The sequence below is a fragment of the Drosophila teissieri genome, chromosome 3R, assembly GCF_016746235.2.
Source record: "Drosophila teissieri strain GT53w chromosome 3R, Prin_Dtei_1.1, whole genome shotgun sequence".
In the NCBI taxonomy this organism is placed as follows: Eukaryota; Metazoa; Arthropoda; class Insecta; order Diptera; family Drosophilidae; genus Drosophila; species Drosophila teissieri.
This window is the reverse complement of record NC_053032.1, coordinates 21,919,501-21,927,993: the sequence shown is the minus strand read 5'-3', so window position 1 is coordinate 21,927,993 and position 8,493 is coordinate 21,919,501. Positions and strand designations below refer to the sequence as shown.

Genomic DNA, 8,493 nt, shown 5'->3' with positions numbered 1-8,493 from the left:
GCTTTTTTGATTATGTGGCTGAAATAATATATGCGCACAACCGCCACTAATGCAGAATCTACAATGAAGCAAATCATGAATTATTGCACCAATTTAATGCTGATTTAAAATGAGCAAGGACTGAAAAATTTAAAACAAACCCCACTTCGAAGCTTCAAAGCAGCGAAGCTGTGAAATTTAACGCGCTTAACTTTTTGTGGTCGCATAAGCGAGACTCAAGTGGTTGGCAGTTGGTGAAGGCCGAAATGCGTAAAAGTTTAACATCCTTGTTCTTAAAGATGCCGAAATGCTCGAAATACAGCGAAGTGAAGAAGAACGACAATACAGGCATTCGTACTTCCCTTAACAAGTAATAAATTACGGGCTTCACGAAGGGCACTTTACAACTTACATAAAATGACTCAGGTAATGTAAGTAAAACGAGAGGGAATCCTGCAGTCGAGTAACACGACTATGTCTATGCCTCTGGAGTGTTCATGCTTTATCTCAACATTCTAGCTTTTATAGTTCCTGAGATCTCGACGTTCATACGGACAGACAGGTCAGACACCCCGCACAAAACCACGCATTTAAATATTAGTATTTTGATCAGAACATTCGAAATATTGGTCCAAATACGGAATGTCATATCTGGTTGAATTCGTAATTAAATTTCCAATCGAACTGTGTTTACCAAAAAAAATGTTTTTTTTTTAAATTTTTTTCCAATTTTTGATGATGATTTTTGATTTTGGCCGAAAATTGATTTTCTGTTTTTTTGCGATTTAAATATCAGTATTTTGATCAGAACATTCGAAATATTGGTCCAAATATGGAATGTCATATCTCGTTGAATTCGTAATTAAATTTCCAATCGAACTGAGTTTACCAAAAAAAATGCATTTTTAATAATTATTTTTTTTTGCAATTTTTGATGATGATTTTTGGATTTTGGCCGAAAATTGATTTTCTGTTTTTTTTCGATTTAAATATCAGTCTTTTGATCAGACCACTCGAAATATTGGTCCAAATATGGAATGTCATATCTCGTTGAATTCGTAATTAAATTTCCAATCGAACTGTGTTTACCAAAAAAAATGCATTTTTTTAAATGTTTTTTTCCAATTTTTGATGATGATTTTTGGATTTGGTCCGAAAATCGATTTTCTGTTTTTTTTTGCGTTTTAAATATCAGTATTTTGATCAAAACATTCGAAATATGGGTCCAAATATGGAATGTCATATCTCGTTGAATTCGTAATTAAATTTCCAATCAAACTGTGTTTAACAAAAAAAATGGTTTCTTTTTTAAATTTTTTTCCAATTTTTGATGATGATTTTTGATTTTGGCCGAAAATTGATTTTCTGTTTTTTTGCGATTTAAATATCAGTATTTTGATCAGAACATTCGAAATATTGGTCCAAATATGGAATGTCATATCTCGTTGAATTCGTAATCAAATTTTTTTTTTTAAAAAAATTTTCCAATTTTTGATGATGATTTTTGGATTTTGTCCGAAAATCGATTTTCTGTTTTTTTTTGCGTTTTAAATATCAGTATTTTGATCAAAACATTCGAAATATGGGTCCAAATATGGAATGTCATATCTCGTTGAATTCGTAATTAAATTTCCAATCAAACTGTGTTTACCAAAAAAAATGTTTTTTTTTTAAATTTTTTTCCAATTTTTGATGATGATTTTGGCCGAAAATTGATTTTCTGTTTTTTTGCGATTTAAATATCAGTATTTTGATCAGAACATTCGAAATATTGGTCCAAATATGGAATGTCATATCTCGTTGAATTCGTAATCAAATTTTTTTTTTAAAAAAATTTTCCAATTTTTGATGATGATTTTTGGATTTTGGCCGAAAATTGATTTTCTGTTTTTTTTTGCGTTTTAAATATCAGTCTTTTGATCAGAACACTCGAAATATGGGTCCAAATATGGAATGTCATATCTCGTTGAATTCGTAATTAAATTTCCAATCAAACTGTGTTTACAAAAAAAAATTAATTTTTTTTTTTAATTTTTTCCAATTTTTGATGATGATTTTTGGATTTTGTCCGAAAATCGATTTTCTGTTTTTTTGCGTTTTAAATATCAGTATTTTGATCAAAACATTCGAAATCTGGGTCCAAAAATGGAATGTAATATCTCGTTGAATTCGTAATTAAATTTCCAATCAAACTGTGTTTACAAAAAAAAATGAATTTTTTTTTTTAATTTTTTCCAATTTTTGATGATGATTTTTGGATTTTGTTCGAAAATCGATTTTCTGTTTTTTTGCGATTTAACTATTTAAATAAACCGCTTTTCAAATTGTTCGTTACAAAATGAAAAGAGTTCATTTTATTTGCTCCGCAGACCACCCCTAAAAGCAGGCTATTCTTACTGAGCAACAATTGCGTTGAGTCATTTTTCGTGTGCGCTACTTATAATTCCCAACTGGTTCTGGTCGTTTGCTTATGGAGACCCTATTAGTTTTCCGTTTAAAGTTATCGCTTCTCGGCCTTATGGCTAAGATCAAAGTGTAGTATCTGTTCTTATCAGCTTAACATCTGATAGTTCCTCCATTGGAGGACAACAAATGTTAAACTGATTTTTGGAATCAGACGGAGTGCTAGGAGCTTGCTCCACTTCTGTCGCGGGTTGGCCCGGTATTGCAGTACCGCCGGGATTTCGGCCCAACTGAATAATAAATCTAAACATCTTATAGTAAACAGAGTTACTCTACTCGTTGAATATGTAATTGAATTCCCAATAAAACTGTTTATAAAAAAAAATTTAATTTCTTTTCAACTTTTTTGGATTTTGTCCGAAAATCGATTTTCTGTTTTTTTGCGATTTAAATATCAGTATTTTGATCAGAACACTCGAAATATTGGTCCAAATATGGAATGTCATATCTCGTTGAATTCGTAATTAAATTTCCAATCGAACTGTGTTTACCAAAAAAAATGCATTTTTTTAAATGTTTTTTTTCCAATTTTTGATGATGATTTTTGGATTTTGTCCGAAAATTGATTTTCTGTTTTTTTGCGATTTAAATATCAGTATTTTGATCAGAACATTCGAAATATTGGTCCAAATATGGAATGTCATATCTCGTTGAATTCGTAATCAAATTTTTTTTTAAAAAAAATTTTCCAATTTTTGATGATGATTTTTGGATTTGGGCCGAAAATTGATTTTCTGTTTTTTTGCGATTTAAATATCAGTATTTTGATCAGAACACTCGAAATATTGGTCCAAATATGGAATGTCACATCTCGTTGAATTCGTAATTAAATTTCCAATCGAACTGTGTTTACCAAAAAAAATGCATTTTTTTAAATGTTTTTTTTCCAATTTTTGATGATGATTTTTGGATTTTGTCCGAAAATTGATTTTCTGTTTTTTTGCGATTTAAATATCAGTATTTTGATCAGAACACTCGAAATATTGGTCCAAATATGGAATGTCACATCTCGTTGAATTCGTAATTAAATTTCCAATCGAACTGTGTTTACCAAAAAAAATGCATTTTTTTAAATGTTTTTTTCCAATTTTTGATGATGATTTTTGGATTTTGTCCGAAAATCGATTTTCTGTTTTTTTGCGATTTAAATATCAGTATTTTGATCAGAACATTCGAAATATTGGTCCAAATATGGAATGTCATATCTCGTTGAATTCGTAATTAAATTTCCAATCAAACTGTGTTTACCAAAAAAAATGCATTTTTTTAAAAAAAATTTTCCAATTTTTGATGATGATTTTTGGATTTTGTCCGAAAATTGATTTTCTGTTTTTTTGCGATTTAAATATCAGTATTTTGATCAGAACACTCGAAATATTGGTCCAAATATGGAATGTCACATCTCGTTGAATTCGTAATTAAATTTCCAATCGAACTGTGTTTACCAAAAAAAATGCATTTTTTTAAATGTTTTTTTCCAATTTTTGATGATGATTTTTGGATTTTGTCCGAAAATCGATTTTCTGTTTTTTTGCGATTTAAATATCAGTATTTTCATCAGAACATTCGAAATATTGGTCAAAATATGGAATGTCATATCTCGTTGAATTCGTAATTAAATTTCCAATCGAACTGTGTTTACCAAAAAAAATGCATTTTTTTAAAAAAAATTTTCCAATTTTTGATGATGATTTTTGGATTTTGTCCGAAAATTGATTTTCTGTTTTTTTGCGATTTAAATATCAGTATTTTGATCAGAACACTCGAAATATTGGTCCAAATATGGAATGTCATATCTCGTTGAATTCGTAATTAAATTTCCAATCAAACTGTGTTTACCAAAAAAAATGCATTTTTTTAAAAAAAATTTTCCAATTTTTGATGATGATTTTTGGATTTGGGCCGAAAATTGATTTTCTGTTTTTTTGCGATTTAAATATCAGTATTTTGATCAGAACATTCGAAATATTGGTCCAAATATGGAATGTCATATCTCGTTGAATTCGTAATAAAATTTCCAATCGAACTGTGTTTACCAAAAAAAATGCATTTTTTTTTTTAAATTTTTTCCAATTTTTGATGATGATTTTTGGATTTTGGCCGAAAATTGATTTTCTGTTTTTTTTCGATTTAAATATCAGTCTTTTGATCAGAACACTCGAAATATTGGTCCAAATATGGAATGTCATATCTCGTTGAATTCGTAATAAAATTTCCAATCGAACTGTGTTTACCAAAAAAAATGCATTTTTTTAAAAAAAATTTTCCAATTTTTGATGATGATTTTTGGATTTGGGCCGAAAATTGATTTTCTGTTTTTTTGCGATTTAAATATCAGTATTTTGATCAGAACATTCGAAATATTGGTCCAAATATGGAATGTCATATCTCGTTGAATTCGTAATAAAATTTCCAATCGAACTGTGTTTACCAAAAAAAATGCATTTTTTTAAATGTTTTTTTCCAATTTTTGATGATGATTTTTGGATTTTGTCCGAAAATCGATTTTCTGTTTTTTTGCGATTTAAATATCAGTATTTTGATCAGAACATTCGAAATATTGGTCAAAATATGGAATGTCATATCTCGTTGAATTCGTAATTAAATTTCCAATCGAACTGTGTTTACCAAAAAAAATGCATTTTTTTAAAAAAAATTTTCCAATTTTTGATGATGATTTTTGGATTTTGTCCGAAAATTGATTTTCTGTTTTTTTGCGATTTAAATATCAGTATTTTGATCAGAACACTCGAAATATTGGTCCAAATATGAAATGTGATATCTCGTTGAATTTGTAATTAAATTTCCAATCGAACTGTGTTTACCAAAAAAAATGCATTTTTTTAAAAAAAATTTTCCAATTTTTGATGATGATTTTTGGATTTTGTCCGAAAATCGATTTTCTGTTTTTTTGCGATTTAAATATCAGTATTTTGATCAGAACATTCGAAATATTGGTCCAAATATGGAATGTCATATCTCGTTGAATTCGTAATTAAATTTCCAATCGAACTGTGTTTATCAAAAAAAAATGCATTTTTTTAAAAAAAATTTCCAATTTTTGATGATGATTTTTGGATTTTGTCCGAAAATCGATTTTCTGTTTTTTTTTGCGTTTTTAATATCAGTATTTTGATCAAAACATTCGAAATATGGGTCCAAATATGGAATGTCATATCTCGTTGAATTCGTAATTAAATTTCCAATCAAACTGTGTTTACCAAAAAAAATGAATTTTTTTAAAAAAAATTTTCCAATTTTTGATGATGATTTTTGGATTTGGGCCGAAAATTGATTTTCTGTTTTTTGCGATTTAAATATCAGTATTTTGATCAGAACACTCGAAATATTGGTCCAAATATGGAATGTGATATCTCGTTGAATTTGTAATTAAATTTCCAATCGAACTGTGTTTACCAAAAAAAATGCATTTTTTTAAAAAAAATTTTCCAATTTTTGATGATGATTTTTGGATTTTGTCCGAAAATCGATTTTCTGTTTTTTTGCGATTTAAATATCAGTATTTTGATCAGAACATTCGAAATATTGGTCCAAATATGGAATGTCATATCTCGTTGAATTCGTAATTAAATTTCCAATCGAACTGTGTTTACCAAAAAAAATGCATTTTTTTAAAAAAAATTTTCCAATTTTTGATGATGATTTTTGGATTTTGTCCGAAAATCGATTTTCTGTTTTTTTTTGCGTTTTTAATATCAGTATTTTGATCAAAACATTCGAAATATGGATCCAAATATGGAATGTCATATCTCGTTGAATTCGTAATTAAATTTCCAATCAAACTGTGTTTACCAAATAAAAAGGCATTTTTTAAAAAAAAATTTTCCAATTTTTGATGATGATTTTTGGATTTGGGCCGAAAATTGATTTTCTGTTTTTTGCGATTTAAATATCAGTATTTTGATCAGAACATTCGAAATATTGGTCCAAATATGGAATGTCATATCTCGTTGAATTCGTAATAAAATTTCCAATCGAACTGTGTTTACCAAAAAAAATGCATTTTTTTTGTAAATTTTTTCCAATTTTTGATGATGATTTTTGGATTTTGTCCGAAAATCGATTTTCTGTTTTTTTGCGTTTTAAATATTAGTCTTTTGATCAGAACACTCGAAATATTGGTCCAAATATGGAATGTCATATCTCGTTGAATTCGTAATTAAATTTCCAATCGAACTGTGTTTACCAAAAAAAATGCATTTTTTTAAAAAAAATTTTCCAATTTTTGATGATGATTTTTGGATTTTGTCCGAAAATCGATTTTCTGTTTTTTTTTGCGTTTTAAATATCAGTATTTTGATCAAAACATTCGAAATATGGGTCCAAATATGGAATGTCATATCTCGTTGAATTCGTAATTAAATTTCCAATCAAACTGTGTTTACCAAAAAAAATGCATTTTTTTAAAAAAAATTTTCCAATTTTTGATGATGATTTTTGGATTTGGGCCGAAAATTGATTTTCTGTTTTTTTGCGATTTAAATATCAGTATTTTGATCAGAACATTCGAAATATTGGTCCAAATATGGAATGTCATATCTCGTTGAATTCGTAATAAAATTTCCAATCGAACTGTGTTTACCAAAAAAAATGCATTTTTTTAAATGTTTTTTTCCAATTTTTGATGATGATTTTTGGATTTTGTCCGAAAATCGATTTTCTGTTTTTTTGCGATTTAAATATCAGTATTTTGATCAGAACATTCGAAATATTGGTCAAAATATGGAATGTCATATCTCGTTGAATTCGTAATTAAATTTCCAATCGAACTGTGTTTACCAAAAAAAATGCATTTTTTAAAAAAAAATTTTCCAATTTTTGATGATGATTTTTGGATTTTGTCCGAAAATTGATTTTCTGTTTTTTTGCGATTTAAATATCAGTATTTTGATCAGAACACTCGAAATATTGGTCCAAATATGGAATGTCATATCTCGTTGAATTCGTAATTAAATTTCCAATCAAACTGTGTTTACCAAAAAAAATGCATTTTTTAAAAAAAAATTTTCCAATTTTTGATGATGATTTTTGGATTTTGTCCGAAAATTGATTTTCTGTTTTTTTGCGATTTAAATATCAGTATTTTGATCAGAACACTCGAAATATTGGTCCAAATATGGAATGTCATATCTCGTTGAATTCGTAATTAAATTTCCAATCAAACTGTGTTTACCAAAAAAAATGCATTTTTTTAAAAAAAATTTTCCCATTTTTGATGATGATTTTTGGATTTGGGCCGAAAATTGATTTTCTGTTTTTTTGCGATTTAAATATCAGTATTTTGATCAGAACATTCGAAATATTGGTCAAAATATGGAATGTCATATCTCGTTGAATTCGTAATTAAATTTCCAATCGAACTGTGTTTACCAAAAAAAATGCATTTTTTAAAAAAAAATTTTCCAATTTTTGATGATGATTTTTGGATTTTGTCCGAAAATTGATTTTCTGTTTTTTTGCGATTTAAATATCAGTATTTTGATCAGAACACTCGAAATATTGGTCCAAATATGGAATGTCATATCTCGTTGAATTCGTAATTAAATTTCCAATCGAACTGTGTTTACCAAAAAAAATGCATTTTTTTTTTAAATTTTTTCCAATTTTTGATGATGATTTTTGGATTTTGGCCGAAAATTGATTTTCTGTTTTTTTTCGATTTAAATATCAGTCTTTTGATCAGAACACTCGAAATATTGGTCCAAATATGGAATGTCATATCTCGTTGAATTCGTAATTAAATTTCCAATCGAACTGTGTTTACCAAAAAAAATGCATTTTTTTAAAAAAAATTTTCCAATTTTTGATGATGATTTTTGGATTTTGTCCGAAAATCGATTTTCTGTTTTTTTTTGCGTTTTAAATATCAGTATTTTGATCAAAACATTCGAAATATGGGTCCAAATATGTGAAAAAAATAGAATTTCAATTTGTAAACACCGTTTGATTGGAAATATAAATACGAGCTCAACGAGGTATAACATTCCATATTTGGACCACTATTTCGAATGCTGTGATAAAAATAGTGAA

The 8,493-nt window shown here is 27.6% G+C and overlaps 1 non-coding gene across 1 annotated transcript; it reads left to right on the top strand.

Moving 5' to 3' along the window:
- Window positions 1-2,481: 2,481 nt before the first annotated feature.
- Window positions 2,482-2,677, top strand: LOC122622714. The gene has a single exon (XR_006326315.1). It is a non-coding gene; the product is annotated as a U2 spliceosomal RNA (small nuclear RNA).
- Window positions 2,678-8,493: the final 5,816 nt, after the last annotated feature.